Below are 25,617 nucleotides of genomic sequence, written 5' to 3'. Positions count from 1 at the left end.
TTTCTATATATAGGAGTCTAAGGGGTCATAACATAATCAGAGCCGACATAGCAATAATAATGTGCGAAGCATGGCTCGACCAACGCCCCCACCCAATAAGCATCAAGGACCAGCAGGGCTCGACTAAAAGGCTGCCATCGCCCCTACTCTTTCATAGGGTTTTATAATATTGAATTTAAGAAACTAATTGTTATTAACCTGGGAATTGCAATAGTTCATATTAGATTTCTTTGGTCAAGCGACTTCGACAAATCATCGTTTTTTCCCTAATAGCGAGACTCGGCGAATCTCATATTTTTGGTCATTTTTGCCATCCATAAATAAGTCCATTCAGTTTCTCAGTGGTATTAAGGGCACAATAATAACAATAGTGGGCTTCTATGAGGCACAATAGTAACAATATGGTCACTACATGGGTACATCAATATAATAAGTGGGTTGTACTAATAACAATAAGGGGTTACACTAGAAGTATAGGGGCCTAACATGCCCCTCTCCTTCAAAAAGCGTTGTCCTCAACACTTGAGTAGTTCTTGATGCTTCTGTATAAAATTCTTGTCCTCCCATGTGGAATCTTCAGCAAGTAACTTCTTCCACTTGATGAGATACTCTGAAATTGATCGATTTCGTAGCTTTCAGGTTCTTGTTTCTGTGACTTCTCCAAGTTCCAATATGATTTTTCCTTCCTTTTCAATTTCTGGCAATATTGTTTGAATTGGGATCTTTTGCAACTTCTAAATAAGTGGTCATACTTCTTCATCCTTCTTCCATTCATCCCTTGCTTTTTTTATCCAATCTGGTTGGATAATAGAAATAGCACAAAACAATGCTTCCACATCCTCATCCTTGAAGAGTCTTTCCATTCGGTAAGGTTGCCATTTTTTAAGTGCATGTAGTATTGCCAACATTTCCTTCTCATAAATAGCTTGCTTGAGATGTAGCAGTAAAAATACCCAATCACCTACATCAAAACCTTTTTCACTATGATGTTGATCTACCTGTTGTTTCGTTTGATTTTACACCGAAGTGGCGTTATCCTTTAAAAGTTGGAGAATTTGTTGTTGATGCTCAATGTGATCTTTCAGTGCCTGAACCTTTTTATTCTTGATATGTCCTTCTATCTCTAGAGTTTGAGTAGTGGAAATTTCTTCCAATCCTTTACAAGATATGGTCAGATTCATTTCTTGATGCTCGATGTGATCTTTCACTTCTTGAACATTTTTCTTCTTAATATATCCTTCTATCTTGATAGTTTGAGGACTGGTAATTTCGACCAATGAATTACACGATATGGTTGGATTCATTTCTTCTTTCTCAATGTGATATTTCACTTCTTGCACCTTTTTCTTCTTGATATGTCCTTCTATCTTGAGAGTTTGAGGAGTGGTAATTCTTGCCAATGATTTACAAGATATGGTCTGATTCATTTCTTCTTTCTCTAGGGTGGGGTCCTGGCGTATATCCTCTTCTTTTGATGTTTCTTGATCCTTTTCTTCCTCCTCTTCATATTCTATGTAAAATAATTTCTTCTCAGCACACTTATGACCTTTAGTGCATTTGCTATCACAATTGTAACAAAGCCCTTTTTCTCTTTTTTCTTTCAATTGTTGTGGTGTAACCCTTGTAGGTTGTGGAAGGCTAGGAGAAGAAACACTTCCATCTTTATATTTGTGAGGGGTATGCTTCCTGGTTTCCATAATTTTTCTTTCCAATATGTCATAAAGCCCTTTTACTCTTTCCAATTGTTGTGGTGTTGCTCTAAAGAAGGTGTTTCTCTTTGTATCCTCATAATGTGCTATCATTTCCTCCGTGAAGATTGACCATGTAACATGTTGTTTAGGAGAACAAAGCCCTTCATACCATAAAAATTGATCTGGTTCTAAATAGGAAGATGCCATACATACCTTTTGTAATAGTGGTACACCATGTAGATCAAAATATTGCTCCATTTGAAGTATCCAATTTACTAGATCCTTGCCATCAAACTTCCTCATCTTACGTTTTCTTGATTTTAGGAGCTCGATCTTGAAACGACTGTAACTCTGTACCTTCGTATCTTTAAGTTCTGAAATCATGATTTGTAGTAGCCCTCTGTGTCCTCTTTCCAATGCCACCACTCTAGTCCAAATTGGATTCTGCAAGAAAGAGTTATGCACAATCTCCCACAGTGACTTGATTATAGACCAGTTCAGTAGAGAGAACTTGTACGACCTGCCACGTGTCCCTGTTTCGACCTTTGGCTCTGAAAAAGATATACAAGAAGCTACAGTCCGTCCTCTTTCTGTACCTTCTTACGAAATTTCAATCTGATGCTCAGAGAGAAAGTTATGATGATTTTCCCCAGGTCACCTATTTGGAATGTAATTCAGGAGTGTGCAAAAAGACCAACTTCCTTAGATCATATCTCCGCAAATATAGCTCGAAACGTTCTGAAATTTGGACCCAAGATTCAGCGCGATTTCTTCTCAAATGGTTTTTTTTTTAACTTTTGAAACGTTGCAGAAAAAAGTTATAGCGAAAATTCCATGATGACCTATTTGGAGCAGCGAAACCCTAGAATCCAAGGCTCTAATACCAAATGTTACGAAACCAGCTCAAGAAAAGATAGAAAAGATAGATCAACGCCTTAGAATTCAGCCTCTTCGAGGGGGCAACCTCCTTTACATTACATAAATGAATAATTCTTGGATGATACAAATGAAAAGACCTCCTTTCTATATATAGGAATCTAAGGGGTCATAACATAATCAGAGCCCACATAGCAATAATAATGTAAGGGCACAATAATAACAATAGTGGGCTTCTATGGGGCACAATAGTAACAATATGGTCACTACATGGGTACATTAGTATAATAAGTGGGTTGTACTAATAACAATAAGGGGTTACTCTAGAATTATAGGGGCCTAACAGGCACCATGAAACAAATTCTAGAAAATAATGGGTTTGAGGATAGACGAATTGAGGTAGGAAGGAGTCCCACAAACTCAATTCATCATTGAGATCAACATATTTTTGTTTTAACTTATTACGTTGTTACTAGAGATCGAACCCAAAATTGGTTGTAGAGATCTTGTACTATTGATCCACTGAGGGCTGGTGGTCTAGGTCAATTACAGGGGGAGCATATGGTTTTCCACTATGGATTTCATTTTACCCTTGTATGACATGTTGCGAAGAAATGAAAAGGAAAAATTATAATTACCGAGGAGTTGGTCGAATGCAAACTTGTTGTGGCTTGATAACTGATTGTAGTACACTAGTAGAAAATGATGAAATTAATGACTAGGTGACTAAAAACATTGGTCACCACAATTATTTCAAGTGAATTACTACTAAATTTGAGCAATTTTAAGTGACCAAACTAAAAAAGACTAACTTAAAAGACTAATTTAGTCTAGGGATAAAATGTACGACTAGCTAATAAGTGACTAAACTAAAAGCCACTAACTTAAATGGCTAATTTAGTCTAGGATTAAAAAAATGACTAGATAATAAGTGACAAGTATTTCATGACAAGATTACCCTACAAGCCACCAAATTTCTATCATATCCACAAGGTCAAAAACAATTTGTGGTTCAAGATATAGCTAATTTGGAACAAACTTAGCTCTAGAGCCTAGGATTTTTTTCCACCTCTAATGTTTATGGTCAAAGAGATCAATTTCTAAAGCATGTGGGAGCCAAACTATCACCTTTCCCATGTTGACTCCCTCTATTGAACATCATGGAAAATCTCCATAGATTAGTTATCCTTACTAAAACAAACATTTCATTGGAAATGGTCATTAATCCTATGACATTACTACTTCACTATACTTTTTGACCACACAAAGCTTATTTTGATGTCTACGTTGATAGTGTAAAACTAGCCAAATACCTATCAACACTGATAACAAATTGTTTAGCTAACCCTTATTTTTCCTGCGAGAATACTCAAGAGATACTTTTCCATATTTGTGAATACATGTTAAAAATAATTATAACCAATTTAATCACAAATTAATTTTAAATTTGTTGCTACATGTTCTTCTGCTTTGATATAAAAATGCATGTTTAAAAATCTCTTCAATGAAATAAATGTTTAAAAATATAATCATAAATGGATTATGTAAATTATATTATTGACTTAAAAAAAAGGTGAAAAGCTTCAAAAACCTATACAAGCATTATAAATCTTAAAAATAATTTAAAAGATGAATTAATTTATTTTTCCTTCTTATTTTACAATTTTTTTTTTCTTCCAGAAAAATAATTTAAAAATATTTTTTTTTGGTAAAAGGTGTTTAAAACGCTAAAAAATCTTTGATATCTGAACACAAATCAAGGTGATGGAGGGAAAAATTAAAAGAAAACTTAAAAAAAAATGTAAAAGGAAAAGTGTTATCTTGCCATAACATTTTCAAATGTCTGTCTTTTGCTCTCACCACCATTCAATTATTGAAAATAAACAGAGTCAGAAGGAAACCAAACTAACCTCTCACCGCCATTCAATTATTGAAAATAAACAGAGTCAGAAGGAAACCAAACTGACCAACAAAATTCCATGCAGGTTCACAATGAGTGCTTTGGAGCCATTTTCTCTGTCTTTGGTTTTTAACTAAAATGCTATTGAATTTGCTGGGGGTTTTCAGGTTTTGGGGGGTGTTCTTTCAAGGTTGCCCTATGAGTTTAGTAGAAATTTGCTTCTAATTTGTTCAGGCGTGCAAAAAGAAGGAAGAACTTACACCATGTCTCCAGCTTTAGCAGTATGATGCATGATGCAATATGATTTCACATACTGGCCTATCACAATATAGAGGAATGGGATCGGGTCACGTAGTGTTTATAGAATGGGCTTTGGATCTAAATCTTAAACTGCTATGGCTTATCAGTTAACAAGGTCAAATGAAATTGCAGTAGGGGAAAAAACAAAGGTAAAGACAGTTCGAGAGCCAAAGAAGGTTTCACCCCCAAAACTAAATGTAGAAGCAATTCATAACACTGAGTGAGATCCTGGTGGAATCTATAGAACGATGGATTGGAATATCTATCCATACGACTTCATGAAGCTCTGGTGCATGAGGGTTTGAAGGGCTTGGCTCGACTTCTGGTAGAGGGTGTCAAAGAGGTTGGCCAAGGGACGAGGGGCTTGCAGTAATGGAGCAATTCGCAGTTTCAAAGGGTTTTGTCTATTACGCAGGTCGTTGTCGTAGCTTGCTACTCTCTTACAAGTAAGTTTGGTTACCATATGTGGACTAATGCTTGTAGGCGGGTGTAATCGATGAAGGTTACTTACTCATAGATGTGATAGCGTAGGCAGCAGAAATAGGTAAAAAGAGGTAGTTTTATAGTCAGTTGAGTGCCTTCGTTCGAGATATGCCTTCTTACCCCTCAAATAATAATGATGGGTTGACACTGGGTCGGGTCAAACTGGGCTGGGTAAGACAGTGAAATCCCGCCATCTGAGTCACAATGGGAAGTACCACCATCCGGGGAGCGCTGGGAACTAAAAAACCCTAGTACGTCATGGGCATAAAACAAATGGCAAAATGATAAATTATAAGAACATCTAGATCAATTATCACAAATATGTTATACACCATGCACATTAAATTAAATCTCAGTCATAAATCTTGTCTATGGACTCCAAGGTTGGAGATAAGCAGAAGAGCTACACCCTGAAGGAAATTGGGTGGATGATTGGAGGAATTACATTTAACTCTTATAAAAAACAAACATTTTCAGCCAAATGGAAAGATGATAAACTATAAGAACATCTAGATCAATAATTACAAATCTGCTGCAAATATGTTATACACCATGTGCATTAAATTAAATCTCAGTGAGAAATCTGGTCGATGGACTCCGAGGCTGGAGATAAGTAGAAAAACTACACCTTGAAGGAAATTGGGTGGATGATTGGAGGAATTATATAAACAGATTGGTGCAATCCCTGGTAAAAATATCTAAGAACGAGGATCTCTTAATCTGGTCTCCCAATCCTCTAGGCGATTAGTCTCTAAAAGCAGGATATCACTAGGCACAGTCCTCTAGGACCTTGGAAAACCCCTGATGGGGGAAAACTGTGGAAATTTAAATGCCCTCCAAAGTCCAAGATGTTCATATGGCTCATCCTAAAAAACAAAGTTCCTATATGGGACATTCTTCAGAAAATATCTTTCAATGGACCAAGCAGATGCCCTCTTTTCTTGGAAAACTTGAAATCCATTGACCACCTGTTTATACATTTTCCATTCACATTGGCAGTATGGAAGGAAATAAAATATTGAGGGGCCAGCTTGTAGTCGGCAAGGAGATATAGTGGAAGACTGTTTAAAAACTTAGATTCAAGCTAAGCACTCAAAAAAATTAAAATCTCTCCCTTTGATCATAGCACGAGACATTTGGTTGGAATGGAACCATGTGCTCTTCAAAAAGCAGGCCCACTCTTACCTCTGTGTAGTCATGAAAATCCTTGCTCTGCAGGACTACCTCTCTTCATAATTTGTTTCCAGCACTGCTACAGAAGAAACATGGTAAACACTTAGTCATCTGAATCTGCTAAAAAAAACTTTGTTTCTCCTCCTGAGGGGGCTCTTCCTTAGGAGTTTCGATTCCCACTTCTTTGGTTTCTACTTGTGGTGGGCCTTCATTAACTGATGTTGGTGCTTCTTCTTCCTCATCTTCATCATCGGATATGACTTCTATATAGTGAATTTTCCCTTTTCTTATACAACGATTCCCCGGCTCCAACAAATCTTTACATGTGAATTATAACTTCTTACATTTGAGCTCGTTTCGAGCTGCATCATCTAACCTATTCCTTCAATTTCCTTCTCGTTTGGGAGGCTTCTTCTCCTTATCTCCTGGGGGAATATAATATTTAGTCTGGGCTTGGGATGAAGAGGCTTTGCTCATATCTCAAACCTTCTTAGCTACTTCCTGGAATGTGGATGGGTTAAATGCCTGAACCCATCCATGCAATGGTTCAACCAAGGCTTCTATGAAAAGCATGACTAATCTTTCTTATGATATGTTTGTCACCATTACAACAATTCTCTCAACTTCTGTAATGAAGCCATCTGGTGACCCTGTTTGTTTTAGCATTTCTAATTCCCTAAAATGGATGTCGGGGTGCTTCTGGTCAAATATGTCTATCAAGCATTGCATAGAATCCTCATAAGAAACAATATTTGTGTGCCCTAATGTGACCAAACCATGGTACCACTATTCATGGGCTTCTCCTTCAAGGTGTAGAGTGGAAAATTAGATGGCATTGGTTTTTTCCATGGGGTTGAGCCTGAAGTAGGTGTCCAATTTTTGTACCCAAGCCCTTACTGAACTTTTTGATGATCCATCAAAGGAAGGTAAAGGGAGTTTACTTACCTTGTGAGCTAGCTCTCCATTGGGCTGTCCTCGAGGTATATTCCTATATCAAAAGTTACTGTATTCATTGAAGGACATAGCTTCTTGAGTGGCCTCCTCTAATCGTGCGTAGTCCTGAACATAATTGTTTAGGAGTTGATTTGGCTCAATTTCCCCTTGGCCTGCTAGCACTTGGTTGTTTGAAAATTGAGGTAGAAGTGCTCGCTACTTATTTTTCTGCTGTTTGGGCTTTTTTGTAAATAAGATAGTATATTACTTGGTAAACTGACAGATTACAAAAAAGGGTTGTGTGGGAAAGAACCCGACACAAAACCCTGCCAAAAAGAAAGTACTGGTCATAGCATAGGCTGTATTTATAGTACGACCTAGACAAAAGAGGGAACAGAGTACAAAAGAGGAGCTGAGAGGTGCTCTCATTACAAAATTTTCAAAATTAAGAAATTTTTTCTGCTGGTTGGGTTGTTAGGTGGGACAAGATTGTAATGCCCACTTCCTTTAGTTGTCATCCTATTGGTAGCAGTGACATTTGGTTGTCCGGTGAGGTGAGTGTTCAACATAGAAATTTGTTCTTGTCCTTGGGTCAAATATTGAGCTATCTATTGCTGTCCTTGAAGCATTTGTTGTCCTTGTTGGTGCAATAGTTGATTCATCTGTTGTTTCCCTTGTATCAATTCCTTGAATAAGATAGCAAGGTCATGTTCTACTCTGTCTCCCATAGCGAAATGGTGGGTATTCCTCTTCTTTCTTACAATGACGTCGCTGGTATCCTCAGGAGGCATATACTAGCATACACCACAAGATGGCAGGATGCTTGTGCTCTGATACCATTGTAGTGTGATAAGGTAATTTGCTAGGGTTCTTAAACAGTTGGTACAATTCAACAATTTTCTTTTTAACACTTCACGAAGTAAGAACAAGACATACTTCGTAAACACTTAAATAATATATTTCCTCAGTCAGTAGTAGGTCGAACAATACATTTCAATTCGATAGTTACAACCTTATTTTGAATCAACAGATATTCCAAATATTTTGCAGGAAAATAATATATATTATTGTTACAGTTTCATCAGCAAATAATTCAATGGCATTTACTTTCAAAACAATTCATCCTGTCTACCACTTTAATTTCCCAGGGCTTTAATTCAATGTAGAATTTTAGCGAGCCCTACTACAACAATAAAAATAATCTAATATGGTCTTAGTGTCCCAATTGGCTTCCGTTTCATTGATTCATGGTAGTTTATTTTCTCTTAAGGCCTCGACGTGTTTTCCTAGTAGCTCCCAATTATGGAAACTATTATCTCAAGCCCAGACGTTGAGGTCCTTACAGCCACTGTATAGGTTTTTCGAGAACCCGTTTGGAATAGATCGATGAGATTGCTTCAATGAGGGTTTAAACTTTTTCTCTTAGCTTCCACTATATCTTGAATCCTTCACACCACCCAATCAGACCCTTCGTTGCTGCTTTCAAACCAAGGATGCCTGAAATCCAAGATTGATGCCAAAGCAACTTTGCTGCCTAACCCAAAACTAGATGTCTCTGTATCCAAGACTTAGAGCAAGGGATCCTTAGCTAAAACTCACTGTTCAATTGATTTTCTATGCCCAGACTGACTCGTGTCACTGAATTAAACTCAAATGGATTCGTTGTCTCGGGAAATGATGCCCGCATGAATTGGATGCCTTAGGAAAGGAACCCCTACCACAAAATGATCCCAGTGAGCTTCGCTGCTTCAGGAATTGATGCTTCTATGAGCTGGTTGTCTTAAGAAAGGAACTTACTACCATAGAGAAGGTGCCTAGAACAATCTGTTTTTCCCTTCAAAATATTTTTGTGCCTGAACAAAGGTAAAAGGAGAAGAAAAACCAACTAGGGTGGAATTTTTCATCACCGAAATTGGAAATGGGGTCTTAAAACCCTTAGAGCTATTGCTCAAGATAGAATGAATTGATCTCCAATTGATGCCTCCAATTGAATCCAAGCCTCCTTAATTTATAGACTTCTATGAGGGGTCTCACTTCCTTAAGTGGTTGAGTGCGTCACACTCAAAGCCCCAACTTTGGGTTTTTTCGCCCAGCTTACCCAAAACTTGCCCAATGTAAGTTTTGGGTTTTTATCCCCTATTTAATGGACTATAGCCTATGGGGACAAATAGGATACTAAGTCCCCTTGGTCATTAATTCGTTGAGGACATTACAAAGACAGGCTTGTTTAGCTATTTGTGCCTTGATGGTAGTTTATGTTGTTACTGCTCTTACAATTTCAAGGTCAATCACTTTGGGATGATTTTCCTCTATCCGCCCATGAATTTCTTCATCATCACCATGAATAAATTTTGTTTCCAAATGGAGTGGCATATCTCGATAGGTGCTTTCCAAGCCTTGTTGAAGATCCTTCAATGTGGGTATAGTGATCCAAACTTTCTATATTGACATATGTTTTTTTCATCTACAGTTGAAGCTTCTCCTTCAGTCTCAGCTGTATTCATCTTATTAATTGTGGTAGGTATTCCTTCCTCATTTTGAACTGACTTTTCTCTTCCATTAACAACATACAATCCATAACCATTGTAATACCAAGAGTATATTCAATCACCTACAAACAACGTCTATGTAAAAACACAACAAAATTAGATTTTAGAAAATGTAGTATAGTCATTATCCAAAAAAAATCTAAAGAGATACTGTACTTGACACATTTTCTTACCCATGACCAAAATACAAAATAACAGGGAGGTCTAAAGGTATACTCCCTTTAGAAAACACCCATGTATTTACACATTTTGACTACATATCAAGTCTTACACTATATGCATATCATTAAAAAATAGAGTATCTATGTTGTCCGAGGAGGCAACCAAAGTTGAATTAGACAGGGTTGCTAGGGGAGAAAAAACCAAGTTTACCAAGGATGTTGTAAGTGGAGCTATGTGACCTTCCACTTGCAAAATTTCCAACCATCTTCTCAAACTTTTTGTTTCATCATTTTTCCTTTAATCATATTCTTGTGTTCTATTAATATATCAGTTGTTGTCATTATTTGGGTGGCTAGCAGGTCCAAACATAGATACAAATCCATAATATGATCCTTAAGCTTAGCCAGAGTGCCATCAGAGATAGGCATTATTCGTCTTCGATTCCCTTGATACTGAAGCCAATGGGATACTTTGACTCCAAATCCGAACCACCTACAAGCTCTGTTGAGATTTTCTGTTTTAGTCAAATAGGCAAAAAGCTGTGAAGGATGACAACAATAGGGATTCAGTTCCTAGATTAGCTCCACGTTGTTGGGAGGGAGTTAATGCCTCCTATATTTGATGTGAGGGAGTTATGAGGCTGTTAGATTTTCTATGCTATATAAGAGTCAATCATTCGGATGATTTGCCAAGAGAGAGTGTGAGGATTTCATGATGTAATATACAATTTGAATAATAAGTTCCTGATGCCTTTGTTTGGTGGACGTAGCCCAGATTGGTTGGGTGAACCACGTTAAAGACTGTGTTTATGTGCTTGCTTGAAACAGAAGGGGCGTATTGCTGTTGCTGTTGGTGCGTGGAGAGCGCACTGCCTTTTGCTGGAGAAATTGGAGAGCACGTTGCTGGAGTGGGCTCTACAAGAAATACGCGTTAAATGATTGGTGTGTTGAACTGCGTGGAGCCTGTGCGTGTTTTTTAAATATTGCTGGTGCTGCGTTTTTTCAATCAACCGTTTGTTTTTTATATACCTGTTGTGCGTGAAATCGAGCATTTCTGGTTACACGCCAGATGACCGGTTCGCCAATCGAGCATTTCTCGCCTGCGTATACTTATCTTCCAGAGTGTTTCAATCTTCATGCCATAAACTGCTTTCTGAGATGCCAATTCTTTACATTGGTCTCTGACGATATTTAAGATATCGTATGAAGGATTGGGTTATTCTACTAATCACAATTTAGTATAAATGGAGTATAAATTGTTTCCAAAACGATATTTAGTATATATGGAGTATAAATTCTAAAACGATATTTAAGATGGAGTATAAATAGTTTTGGAAATATTAAAGGTGAACAGAGTCGTAAGCTCACGGGATTCTATATTAGTGAAAGCGACAGAACATAAATTCTTGGTAGTGAGATTGTTTGTTCGGAAAAAAATCTGGCTGCTAAGATTGTTTATTCAAGTACAGATGGGTGTATTGCCCACCAATTTGAATAGTAAGAATCTGTACAATCACTAATTCCACCTCTTGGTACCGGTTGCATTCATTTATCATTTGTGAGCAGAACGTTAATGGGATGGTGCAGTAGCACATTAATTTAAAAAAAAAAAAAAAAATGATTGGAAAAAAGGGCAGTTTGTTTTAAAGGCAGAAGTACAGAGACATAAGCAGAAATTTTTTTTTTGGGAAGGGAAGATATTTTTTGTTTTAAAGGCATAGGCAATTTTTTTTTTTAAAATTGCTGGTATTTAAAACGTTGATATTGGAGATTATTGTGCTTTTTTATACAAAATGGCGAAAACTCAAAGTGCCCGGTTTGAAATTGAGAAATTTAATGGCAAGAATAATTTTGAGATCTGGAAGGTGAAGATGCACGATCTGCTGGTTCAACAAGGTGTGGCGAAAGCACTGTTGGGGAAAAACAAAAGGCCTCCTTCCATGACGGAGGATGATTGGGATGAGATGGACGATAGAGCTCTGAGCGCAATTCGGTTATGTCTGGCGGACGATGTTCTGTTTAACATTGTGTTAGAGAAATCCGCCGCAGGCTTGTGGTCAAAGCTTGAGAAGCTCTATATGACGAAGTCTTTGACAAATCGAATTCTCCTGAAACGACAACTTTATGGTTTGCGGATGAAAGAAGGTACCTCAATTGCTGATCACCTGAATGTTTTTAATACCTTATTGGTGCAATTAGACAGTCTAGATGTGAAATTTGATTCAGAGGATAAGGCGATAACTTTATTATGTTCATTGCCTGAATCCTGGGATCACTTTGTTACTTCCATAAGCTTTAGTACATCAGATATCCTTGAGTTTGACGATGTTGTTGGAGCCTTGTTGGCTGAGGAGACAAGGAAGAGGTCGAATGCAGACACCTCTACATCAGAGGTAATGATGGCTAGAGGTCGCTCACGAGAGAGACACTCCGGGGGTAAGCATAGCGACTCTCGCTCGAAGTCCAAAGGAAAGAAGCCAAAGGTGAAGTGTTGGCATTGTGGCAAGGCTGGACATCTCAAAAAGGATTGCTGGAAGCGAAAGCAGGCTGCTAAAGAAGGCTCTTCGACAGAAAAGAAGGAAGCCAACACCACAGATATAGGTTCAGTATCTGGTTCAGGTATGACTGATGAAGTATTGTCAGTTAATGTTTCAAAACATGATCAACATTGGTTGTTAGATTCCGGGGCATCTAACCACATGTGTATACATAGAGATTGGTTTAAAACATATAGATCAATTGATGATGGTGTTGTGTACATGGTTAATGATGTAACATGTAATATTGTTGGGATTGGAAGCATACAACTACAAATGTTTGATGGCACAACCAAAATATTAACTGATGTGAGGCATGTACCAGATTTTAGGGAAAATTTGATTTCATTAGGAGCACTTGATTCAAATGGATATAAAACTGTAATTCAAGGTGGAGTTATGAAAATCTATAAAGGTATTTTACTAGTGATGAAGGCTACGAAAGTAGGAAATCTATTTCAGTTAGAAGGTAGAACTGGGTCAGATCATGTGTCTGTGTCTGAACATGACAGTAGTTCCATTCACTTATGGCATCAAAGGTTGGGGCATATGAGTGAAAGAGGATTGAAAATTTTGGCTGACCGAAAGTTACTTCCTCATCTAAGATTTGGAAAATTGGATTTCTGTAAACATTGTCTGTTTGGTAAACAAAGTAAACAAAAGTTTAAAACAGGCAAACATACTAGTAAAGGCATACTTGATTATATCCATTCAGATGTTTGGGGTCCAGCCCCTACAGCGTCATATGGTGGTTCGTCTTATTTTGTATCATTCATTGATGACTTTTCTAGGAAAGTTTGGGTCTACATGTTGAAAAAGAAGTCTGATGTTTTTACAGTTTTCAAGCAGTTTAGAGCATTGGTAGAAAACAGCACTGGTAGAACAATAAAGTGTTTAAGAACTGACAATGGTGGTGAGTTTACTTCCAAGGAGTTTGACAGCTATTGCAAGGATGCAGGGATCGAGAGACATAAGACCACGGTTTATACTCCTCAACAGAATGGAGTTGCTGAACGCATGAATAGGACTCTTCTAGAAAGAGCAAGGTGTATGCTGAGTAATGCCGGGTTGCCGAAGGAGTTGTGGACGGAAGCAGTGGCAACTGCTTGTTATGTGATAAACCGATCTCCATCAACGGCAATAGACTGCAAGGTTCCGCAAGAGGTATGGACAGGACACCCTTGTGACTATTCTAAACTCAGAGTGTTTGGTTGTGAAGCATATGCTCTAGTGCCTAAACATCAGCGAACTAAATTAGATCCAAAGTCTAAAAGGTATATCTTTGTTGGGTATGGTGATGGAACAAAGGGATTTAGATTGTGGGATCCTACTACCCGCAAAATCATCATCAACAGAGATGTAAGGTTTAATGAATCCTCTCTTGTACAGTTAGATGTAGATAGAAGATTGAAACAGGATGATGTATCTGATTTCTAGCATATTCAGTTTGACAGCATTTCTAATGATAGTCATAACGACCATAGTTCAGATTCTAGTTATGAACAGGGTTCAGATGGAGGACATGAACAGGTCTCAGATGGCGATCATGAAGAAGTTTCTACAGATGATAGACAGCCAGTTGTGGAAGCACCAGAAACATTCTTAAGGAGATCTACAAGAATCAAACGTCGTCCGAGAAGGTATGATGATCATGTTACTTCAGTTGCTTTGATCGCTAATGATGATGAACCTTTGTGTTATCAGGAAGCTGTAGAAGGTTCAAATAGTGACAAATGGAAAGCAGCCATGAAGGAAGAAATGATGGCCTTAGGTAAGAATGGTACGTGGGATCTGGTTGAACTTCCCAAAGGCAGGAAAACTGTGGGATGCAAGTGGGTGTTCAAGCTGAAACGGGGTGTGAATGATACGGAAGGCAGGTACAAAGCGAGACTGGTTGCAAAAGGGTTTTCTCAGAACGCTGGCATAGACTTTCATGAGATATTTTCACCAGTGGTTAAAATTGTTTCAATTAGAATTGTGTTAGCATTAGTGGCTTTGTTTGATTTGGAGTTGCAGCAGTTAGATGTTAAGACTGAATTTCTACATGGTGATTTAGATGAGGAAATATATATGGAACAACCGGAAGGGTTTGTTCAGCATCGCAATGCGAAATTTGTCTGCAGGCTCAAAAAGTCATTATATGGCCTGAAGCAGTCGCCTCGGCAGTGGTATAAGAAGTTTGATTCTTTCATGTTGAGTCAGAAATATGTAAGAAGTGAATATGATCATTGTGTTTACTTTAAGCAGTTAAATAATGGCATGTTCATTATCTTAGTGTTGTATGTTGATGATATGCTTTTAGCAAGCAAAAGCATTGAAGAAATCAACAGGTTGAAGACTCAGATGGCAAGGACGTTTGATATGAAAGATCTAGGAGCCGCAAGACAGATTTTGGGCATGGAGATTTTCAGAGACAGGGGCAATGGTAAGCTGTGGCTATCACAACAGAAGTATGTTGAGAAAATACTTTTGAGGTTTGGTATGAACAATGTGAAGCCTGTGTCGATCCCTTTAGCTTCCCATTTTAAGCTTTCTTCGAGTTTATGTCCTAATACAGATGAAGAAAAAGATTATATGTCTCGAATTCCTTATGCCAATGTAGTAGGATGTTTGATGTATGCGATGGTGTGTACGCGACCAGATATTTCTCATGCAGTTGGGGTTGTCAGCAGGTACATGGCAAATCCGGGTAAAGAACACTGGTCAGCAGTGAAATGGGTGCTTCGGTACTTGAGAGGCACAAGTAGTTATTGTATTTCTTACAATAAGAGTGGTGAATTTGTTTGCGGATATGTTGATTCCGATTTTGCAGGTGATTTGGATAAGAGAAGATCAACTTCAGGGTACGTCTTTACTCTTGCAGGTGGAGCTATAAGCTGGATGTCAAAGCTATAGAATATTGTTGCTTTATCCACTACTGAAGCAGAATACATTGCTGCTTCTCATGCTTGCAAAGAGGCGGTTTGGTTGAAAGGTTTGCTTGGTGAGTTTGGTAGGTTACAGGACAACATCAGGTTACTTTGTGACAGTCAAAGTGCAATACATTTGGCTAAGAATCCAGCCTATCATAGTAAGTCAAAGCATATTCCAATCAAATATCATTTTGTAAGACAGGTTATCACTGAAAGGGGAGTTTCTCTTGAAAAGGTGCATACAAAGGAGAACTGTGCAGACATGTTCACGAAACCAGTTTTGTTGGAGAAGCTACGCTGGTGTTTGGCTTCTCTTGGCTTGCAGAAAAGATAAAATAATAATAACAGGGCATCAGGCGAATTGTTGTCAAGGTGGAGATTTTTGAGATTTTCTGTTTTAGTCAAATAGGCAAAAATCTCTGAAGGATGACAACAATAGGGATTCAGTTCCTAGATTAGCTCCAGGTTGTTGGGAGGGAGTTAATGCCTCCTATATTTGATGTGAGGGAGTTATGAGGCTGTTAGATTTTCTATGCTATATAACAGGCAATCATTCGAATGATTTGCCAAGAGAGAGTGTGAGGATTTCATGATGTAATCTCCAATTTGAATAATAAATTCGTGATGCCTTTGTTTGGTGGACGTAGCCCAGATTGGTTGGGTGAACCACGTTAAAGACTGTGTTTATGTGCTTGATTTATTTTGCTGTGTGTTTTATTGACTGGCTGTGCCTCTGAATTCCAACAAGCTCAAACTAAATTTCAGAAGTTGAGGAAACCTAAAATATTTGTCTCTCCAATTGTTGAAATTGGAATAGATGGTGGCCATAGAAAGAGGGGTCTTAGCATGGTGGAGAGCCAAACACCTGACAATATTTAATGTGCACTCTGAGCCATGTGAACCAATTAGGTTTTTCATGGAGCTCACACATGTGTAAATACATGGCCCAACTAATTTCATGATAATGAATTGTAGTTCCTCCTGCTTGTAGAGCATTTGATCCCCAATATCCCATGCCATAATTGGATACCAACCTATGTTAATCCTTTTATTGTATTTGTTGGTGGTGTTCACGAAAGTGAAGGACATATTCCCTACAATTTTCATAATGATTTCATAATGTCAGATCCCCAAGCTATGCACCAACAAACTCCCCTCCCCCCACAATGTGATCGATTGTTCATCTACCTAGCTAGCAGATTTGTCTCCTTGGGTCATGGACAAGAGTTACGAAACTAGGCAGATTTGGGTGGAATTATTCCACACAACATTCTTAGTGGATGAGATTGCTAGGTTACCCAATGGTCCATCAATCTATTGAGATATCAGAGTACATGGATGGATTGATATTCTAGAACATAGGGATTGTAAAAATGGATTATAAATTTAGATTTGAGGGAGTGGTGTTGAGATTTATGTGCCTTGTGATATTATTGGAATCTCCCACAATAATTAACTTGTGAATTGGGGATTTTTTGGCAAGATTCATACCTTGTAGCAGTGCATACAACTTTTCTTGGTTATTTGAAGATGTGCCCAAACTCGAGGAATAGGCTCGCTAAATTTGTCCACTAGGGATAATTAATGCCCCCCTCACCTATCACAACTAGGTTTCTTTTTTTAAAGCCCTGTCAAAAGAAAGGATGTATGAATCCCAAAATGTTAACCTTTCTCGATAACTTTCTCTGGAGGGATAATTTCCAGTGTTGTTCCTAAGAGGACAAGGGGAAAGTTGAGGATGAATATTGGATTCATCCATCCATCTTGTTTCATATGAATCCAAGAATTAAGGCTGATATAACTTGGGGCATTTGATTCAAATATGTTTCACTGGTAGGGATTTAACTCTATCAGCTACTAGTGTTGGATTAGTCTAAATGTCTTGGAATATAGCTTTGTTACATGTATGCCAAGGTTTCCAACACACATACTTGGGGAGTTCCATCTAAAGTCGTTTAAAAGGGGCTTGCTTCTAAATGAATTGAGATAATGTTGGCGCTAAGCTTCAAAAAAATGAAGGGGAGATTCACATTCTAAAAAAAGAGGACATGGGGGAGGGTTGTCAAGGAAGACCTGAGATTCATAACCAAGCTTCATTGTGTAATTAGATGAGCCCCAATCCTTTTTTTTTTATTTGGAGTTGGGTGCACAACCAGATAAAACTAAAATAATTAGAGGAGCAAGATTCTTAAGTTGGAAGGAATCAAGCCCAAGTTCCAACCACACCAGGAACCTTCCAAGGTTTAGAATGAGGAAGAGCAAGGTCAGTTCAATTCAATTCATAACCAAGATTTGAGTGAAAGATAGAACTTCTCCTTGATTCCATTCAACGTAAAATGAACATCTTCACCTACAATTTTATCATTTTCCTTGCAATTGAAAAGTCCCCATTCTCCTAGATTTTCCGTGTTGTGGGTTGTTGTCTTGGATTTTCCCAGAATTGCTCTTTAACTCTGAATTTTTCCTGGATGTAGGAGGTAGATCACCTCAGTTCTTAGCAGGAATCCAGAATGGATTAAGTATGAGTATTGCAAAGCTACTTTGAAACAGTTAAATCCAGAAAATTAAGTATGGGTATTGTAGAGTTGAAATAAAGTCAAAATAATATATATAATCTAGAGCTTGAACATTGTTGATCAATAAGGCACCCTTGGCCAACAACTTGGGATGTACCTCATCAACCCATATGGTGCAAAAAATGAACATTCAACAAAGGCATGGCTCAAAAACATACTTATACCTAATCTTCCAGAGGGTGAATAAGGAAAAAACTTTTGAGCACTATCAAATCCCAATGAAGGATGAGCAAACCAAATAATTGCAATCTCCAAACAATGTGGCACACCAGTGAAGCTTTTCTTGAAGAAAAATATAGTAATGGTCTTGAATGAATGTCCAATTACTCTTGGAAAATTGACACTCCCAAAGGAGGTGTTTCACCATTCCATAACGATGACACCCCAAAGTAGGTGTTTCATCATTCCATAACGATGAAACCCCCAAAGGAGGTGTTTCATCATTTCAACATGTTTCCTCCCATAGTAGTGCCTTAGATGGTCATGTGGGAGGGCTTCGAATGAAACTTTTAAATGCAGATTTGGGCTTTAGTCAATGTGCCAACGTTAAGTGCATACTCAAAAAATTTCTTTGAATCCTGGCAACCACTGCTAGAACAACAACCACTTCTACTTGTTCACATTCTGGTTTTAGACTAAAGACATGTTATATTTGCAGACAAGGCAGTGTATTCCATAATGGGCACCTGTCTCAATTTGGGAAATTTAAGGCAGGGCTCTTAAATTCTACAGGTCTTATAGGTAAAGTCTATTTAATGCTTGTTTCAATGCCAGAAGTGAAGAATTTAGCTGCTAAGCAACAAAAAACATCATCAATCATGTCCAACATGGCCTTGTAAATTCACAAAAAAGGAGAGAGAGAATGTTCATTTTCAAAAATATGTATGTTCATTTTTTACATCGCCCTATCCAATATCACTTTCTTGTGGGTATTTTTGACATGCAAACTAGGTGAAGGTAGAACACATCATGGAGAACTTGCCTACAATATTAGATTGGCATAAACACATACTTTTAACATACATGAGGTTGCTTCATCAACAAGCAGTCTCTAGGTTTTCTTGTTTTTGTTACTTCGGTAGGTGCTTCAGTTTGCATGTGATCATAATGAGATCCTATAGTGTTTGTGAAGAAAACCCAAAAATTTTAGGGATTTTGAGGAGAACCCAGAATTAGGGCATCATATATTATTGGTTATGAGGGCAGGTTGCGGACTGATTTTCTATTTTCTATCTTTTTGTGGTTTATATGGTCTTCCAACAGACAATGTAGTTATTCCTTGAACTTTTGAGTTGAACACAGGAGTTGCTAGTGTGCCTCTGATGCTCGATGTATCACAGGTTCATGGAGGACCTTAGGCACATGTCTGTGGAGAAAAGCTAATGGATTTTATGTGCCTTGCATAATGACTTTATAACAACAATTGGCTTGGCCTATCTTGGCTGAAAGAGGTGCTTTTCTTGTGGAGTACTTTTGAGAATTATGGAAGAATTTATGTGTGGTGTCTTGCTGCTATTTTGGAGTGCCTATCTTGTGCATTAGTGGATCTTCTTATATTATTTTCCATATGTCCTTGACACTTTTCCATTAAATATATGAGCTAAAACAGGAAGACAAAGTGCTTTGGTTGATGAAGTTACTATCATATTTGTTTTAAGGGAGGTTCCATATTTGTCTCTGGCAGGTTGGCATTGTTCCTGGTGGGGTTACATGTTGATTTGAGGATGCTTGTTTTGGAAAATGGAAGTGCCCTATCTTGGGGTTTCACCATGCTTTGAATGATCTATTTTTCATGGAGAAAAGGAGGCACCTAGGTGCATGTGCTTTTGATGGAGATCTATTCATGGTTGTCCACTTGTGCTTTTTCAGGAGTTATATGCTTGGTATGGATGGCACCTTATGTAAGCGTGCTTCAAGGTGATTTTGCTGATTTACTCAGGGAGAGGAAGGTTGATGCATGCTAAGTTGAGGATATTTTTCTTGGCTATATTGGACCACCCTATTTGAGGAGTGATGCATGCTATCATTGGAAGCTTTGTTATGTTATTGGAGATGATCTATTCTTATCCATATAGAGTGGCCTACTTGGACTCTGTCTCTTGCTTTTCATGAATGCACATGAGTATGAGGATCAGATCATCCATATTAGGGTTTCTTTGACTTTCAGTTTCTTTTTCTTTTTGATCCATGGTAGATGCATGTGACCTTGCATGGCACCTATTCTTGGGTAGAGTTATTATTGGGATTGTGCTTCTTCAAGTATAAGAGGAGGACAAGGTTAGCATACAATGGGCTGGTTACTTTTGATTCCACATTTCCTCTTCATTCGTCCGCAATTCTTGTCCCTTTCATATTAGATTACTCAATGCACTTAGTTGTTTGGTATTGATTCCTCAAGCCTACTATTGACATGGTTAGTGATGACCTCTGAATAGTAGAATTGAAATAATCTTGAGTAGTGTTGGTAGTGTGAAACCTATTAAAATCTCTTGGAGTAGTGTTATTCTGCCTATGGACATTGTACTTGTCTACAAATTTGTCAATGAAGAATACTCTTTCGGAAGCCATATGATATTTTAGTGAATTCCATTAGGGATACCCTCTTAAAACTAGCATGCATTGGTTCCAAAGTGAGAGAATTTTGCTAGTGATAGGGCATTCTTCTTGAATTTTCCATTTGATCCTTAGTTGTTAGGTTGATGATAGAACCCTTTAAGAACAATTTTTTGAGTGATAAAAAAACCAATAGACATGTCAATTTTCCTAAAATATATGATGTTTCATAGCATTTGTTATCATCTATATATTCTGAAATAAGGAATTAATAGAAATTTGTATTATATGCACCTTGTATATTTTCATATTATGAAAAATATCCCCTTTATCCTGAACTTCAGTGTATCTTTTATTTTTTAATTTCCTAAGTGAACTTTTGAGGTTTTCTTGAGTCCAAGTCCTTTCTTACTCCTTGGCCTAAATGAGTCATTGTCTGGGGTGAGTTTGGTAACCTTGTTGTATAATTTTATATAAAGGTACGCCCTGAAGCCCAAAAATGCTTTCCTTTTTGGTTTTTTTTTCTTGGGACTCTTCCTTTTCATGTGATGTAATTCTTTTGTGCTATGATGTGCTGAGTTGATTTCTAAAATAATATATTTAGCATTTCCAAAAAGCACTCAAAAGCCTGCCTTTTGTGAATTCACTCTACCATAATGGTGAGAAATCATTTTTTTGTTATGAAAATTCTCCTCTTTGCTGTGAAAAAACCTTGTATATCTCATGGAATTACAAATGTTGTGAGAAACCTTGTGAGAAAACTTGCTCCCACATTAAAATACATATTATATAATATTATCTCCCATAATGCTTTGCTCTCGAAATCTTTTGGAAAATTGTGATTCATGTTGTCACTTCTCTCTTTGGTCCAACACAAGTGGAGAATTTTTTTTAAAGCCATAGATCCACTTACTTGCTCCCAAGGGAATCCTTAGTTCACCCCATTTTCCTAGTGGAAAGAGACTGGCATTTGGTCCTTCCATCGAATTCCAAAGTCTAAAACTGATTCAGAACCATTTTGCTAGCTTTACTCTTCATATCACCTTGAAACTCATTTCCTTAAAACCGAGAAATCTTAACCTAGGGAATCCCACTCACCACCCCCCCCCCCCCTCCCCCACCACAATTGAGGGGAAGGAGAGTGAGCTTGAAGTGAATAAGAGGTTTGGTGAGGTGACAATGGCATCCCTTTTAGTTGCACTCCAACCACACTTTAACTTTTGGACTTTATCTCAAGAGGTAAGAGTTTGTGTATTAACATTTTGCCATTGTTTCCAAGGATAAACTATATTTCCTTAAATACATTTATAAAAAAACTACAACATTAGATGAGGATTCATTCTTGAAGATTTTTTTTCATATTGGTGACTCCTATCAACCCTAGATCGACTTACCTTTTCCCAAGGGGGTACTTAGCTGACCCCATTTTCCCAAAGGAAAGAGAGTGGTCTGTAGTCCTTCCATCAAATTCCATAATCTAAAATTCTTCTAGAACCATTTTGTTAGATTTAGTCTTCGTATCACCTTGAAACTCATTACCTTAAAACCAAGAAATTTTAATCTAGGGACGACCCCCTTGAGCCAAAGGAGAGCCAGTCTAAAGTGAAGTAGAGGGTTGGTGGGGTGACACTGGACAATGGCCTCCCTTTTAGTTGCACTCAAACTGCATGTCAACTTTTTGACTTTATCTTAAGAGGTATAAGTTTGTATAATAATATTTTGGTATTGTTGTCAAAGATAAAGACCATTTCCTGAAAGACATTTATAGAAAATATAGAACATTGGATGAGGGATCATTTTTGAAAATTTGTGCTCATATTGGTGACCCATTGGAAGAATGAAGGCCTTCTTCTTTAAAGATTTTGAAGATTCTACTTGTGAGGTGAGAGATACATCATTCTGAAGACATTGACAACTCACATTTTCTACTCATTATGAAAAGTTACAGAATTGCATTATTATCAATTTAAGCTCCGATGTTGATGAAACATGCCTCCTTGGGAATGTCATGAGATATATAAGGCTAATTGGTGGCAAGAGTATCCCAAGGTACCAAAACTACTATAATGTGGATTGGTTGAAGATTGTCCAAAATTTGACTGTTACCCCTTTTCAGCCATCCCTCATATTGTATGACCTTTGAAATAAACCTTAGAAGTAGATGCAATTCATGAAGACAATCTGATGAAATTATTCACTTATTCATTGGCGCCATAAAGGGACTAGTTTAAACTTCATTTATTGTTGCACACAGTAAAGTATATCTTCTATAACAGATTTATTTGAAATTTTTCTGAAGAATTGGGGTCCAAGATTTCAAGGTATGAAGATACTTATTAAAATTTGATGGTGACCTTACAAGAAGAAAATTGTCTTTAATCTTTTGAAGATGGCATTGAAGAAGATATCAAGTACTGCAAAAAAGTTATCAAAAACTCTATTTGGGACTTGTTTCTCAATATTCACGATGAAATAAGGAAAATATTTGATGTCATTATGAAAAATTATCATAGCAATCTCACGGATTTGGTTTCCTGAAAACTCACTGAAGAATTTGACGAATTTAATTCACTGTTTACAATTGTGGAAAAAAATATGGCAATAGAAAGGCAGAGATAAAACTTTTCTAGGACCCCATGAACAGTGATCAACATATAATCTTGTCCAAAAATCTACTGAAACTTGACATAGCGAAGGACAAATGGGGAGACCCAGAAGAAGATATTGTTGACAAAAAAAAGTTGATTACTACAAAAAGGGAAGATCATGAGCTTCCTGTCGATAAGTCAGAAGTTTGTAGAAGTTTCAGGGGCTAAGAGGCCACCTTGATTTTCTATGGGAATAATTTGAAGGTGAAGCAAATGGCTTGATATAACTGAAGATGAAATTCTTATGATTTATTCCACTAAGGGTTATGGCACTGGTTCTGTAGCAGAACATGAAACATAAATAAGATAGCCATAATGTATTTTTGTAGAGAGATAGCCTCTAAATCATGTTATTTAAATAAGTTTGTGTGTCTAATTCATGGAAAGTCTTTTTCTTCATGTTTTTAAATGATGACCCTTGTCATGATATGAGAATTGTAGAGAAAAAAACACATTGTGCTGGTGGCTAAGAATCACATTGAAGGGGCATGACTTGATCATTTTCCTATGGCAGAAAATTAGTGTGATAATGCATTTGTGAAGATAATAGTGACAATGAAATAGATAAGGAAGGATGAAAATTTCCTAGGAGCACTCATGGCATCGCAACGAGTATGGATTTTGCCAAAAAACTGAATATTGATGATCATGCTAGAGATTCTTCTATCTAGGAAAGGAGTGGGGTTACATCCACTGATATAGATCCCCCTACGAGGGAAATCATTTGATGATAGCACTTTTGTCCCCAGACTGGTGCTCCAATGACCAAAATATCATACAAGTTTACTGCATTCTTAAGAATTATGAAGCTATTAACAAAGAGGACACTCTAGGCCAGCCTCTGTCTTCTGATTCCAGCACTGATATTGATTGTGAGTTTTATGATCAGATCATCCCTACAGTAGAAAAAAATTATTCCGAAGAAGAGAATGATAATAAGTATGATCAAGTTGTAAAGAATAATTATGAAGATAGACAGATCAACCACCTTAATCAAGCTCAAGAAAATAGTAGTTATGTTTCTCAGTCCAAAGTCTTTCCTGGATCTGAAGGAATGGATTGCTTTGTATATGATAATATTTTCAACCATACAACCTTCCCAAAGCTCATAACACAGCATTTGTACTCAGAATTAGAGCTAAGTAGCACGGGAAATTTATTTCTCCATGATGGTAATGAGACATGTGCTAAAATTGAACAAGACAATGCTTTGCAGTTTGCCAATGATAGTAATTAGAGAGGGAACAAATTTATTCCCATGGTAGAGGTCACATCAGAAAAGAGTTCCCTAAACATTGCATATACTTGTGAAGAGAAGACCTTTAACTATGAGGTTCTTGATACCTTCCCTATGAACTAGGCCACTTTGGTTGTGAATGAGCCACCATCCACCATTGTTGTAGATGATTTACCAATCTCATCCTATGAGGACAAGGATGTCCAACTCTTAGTTTCACTTTGCATTAAAAGTGAAACTATATTCCAGGGCTGAGAAAAATATGAATGTAGAGGATCATTAGTTTTCCAGCACTTATGAGATAGAATTTGAACAAACTTATGAAATCAGAAGGGAAAATCGCTACCATCCTGGTTGGCTAGGGAGTAAGTATAACATTCCCAATTGGAATGATAGTCACTTGGAATTTCATTCTTAGCAGAACAGGGGGAGGTCACATGAATTTGTTTTTAGGGATCACAAAATTTTGATATTTACCACCAAAAAGAAAAGAAATTTGGGTCTCTTGTCACAATGGAAACTGGCTTTTGCATCTATCCCATTATGGCTATTCCTCTATATGAAAATGATGGAAAGATGAACAAAAGTGGTTTTCCTGGAAATGAACAACATCTTGTTAAAAGATTACCAAAAACATGGCATTCAAATGGTTTCCCAAGGATACAAAATTCACTTATCACCCATTGATTTTTTATGGACTGTCTTTTCTTGTTGATTATGATGATAGTGTGCTAAAACCACATGGGACACACACAAAAGATTCCATCATAACCATTCAAATGAAATACATAATGTTTTGGAGCCATTGTTGTATCCCAGGGATTTTTCCATTGTCTAAAAGAATGATGGATCGAGAAAGGGTGAACTAGCCATAAGGAAAATTGATGTTTGCTAATTTGATGTCTATGGAAAATCACTTGATGGTATAGATAATATTGGTGTGGGTGTATAAAACAATAGTATTATTTGGTCCTAGAGGATTTTTCTCTGAAATTTAGTCACACAACAGGAAAATGAATGGGAGTTTTTTCCAATAGTGAAACGAACATATGCCTTCCATTCAATTTCTCATTTCTAACAAAAAAGAG

At 37.4% G+C, this 25,617-nt stretch overlaps 1 long non-coding RNA gene across 1 annotated transcript; it reads left to right on the top strand.

Annotated features, from left to right (window-relative positions):
* Positions 1–4,426: 4,426 nt before the first annotated feature.
* On the top strand, positions 4,427–20,527 carry LOC149170395 (uncharacterized). The gene is made up of 2 exons (XR_016259483.1): positions 4,427–5,213; positions 19,776–20,527. It is a non-coding gene; the product is annotated as an uncharacterized LOC149170395 (long non-coding RNA).
* Positions 20,528–25,617: the final 5,090 nt, after the last annotated feature.

This window comes from Pinus tabuliformis, chromosome 4_2, assembly GCF_031772625.1.
Source record: "Pinus tabuliformis cultivar Carrire ecotype Pingquan chromosome 4_2, CPIR1, whole genome shotgun sequence".
In the NCBI taxonomy this organism is placed as follows: domain Eukaryota; kingdom Viridiplantae; phylum Streptophyta; class Pinopsida; order Pinales; family Pinaceae; genus Pinus; species Pinus tabuliformis.
Note: the sequence above shows the minus strand (reverse complement) of the source record. Positions and strands in the feature narration are given on the sequence as shown.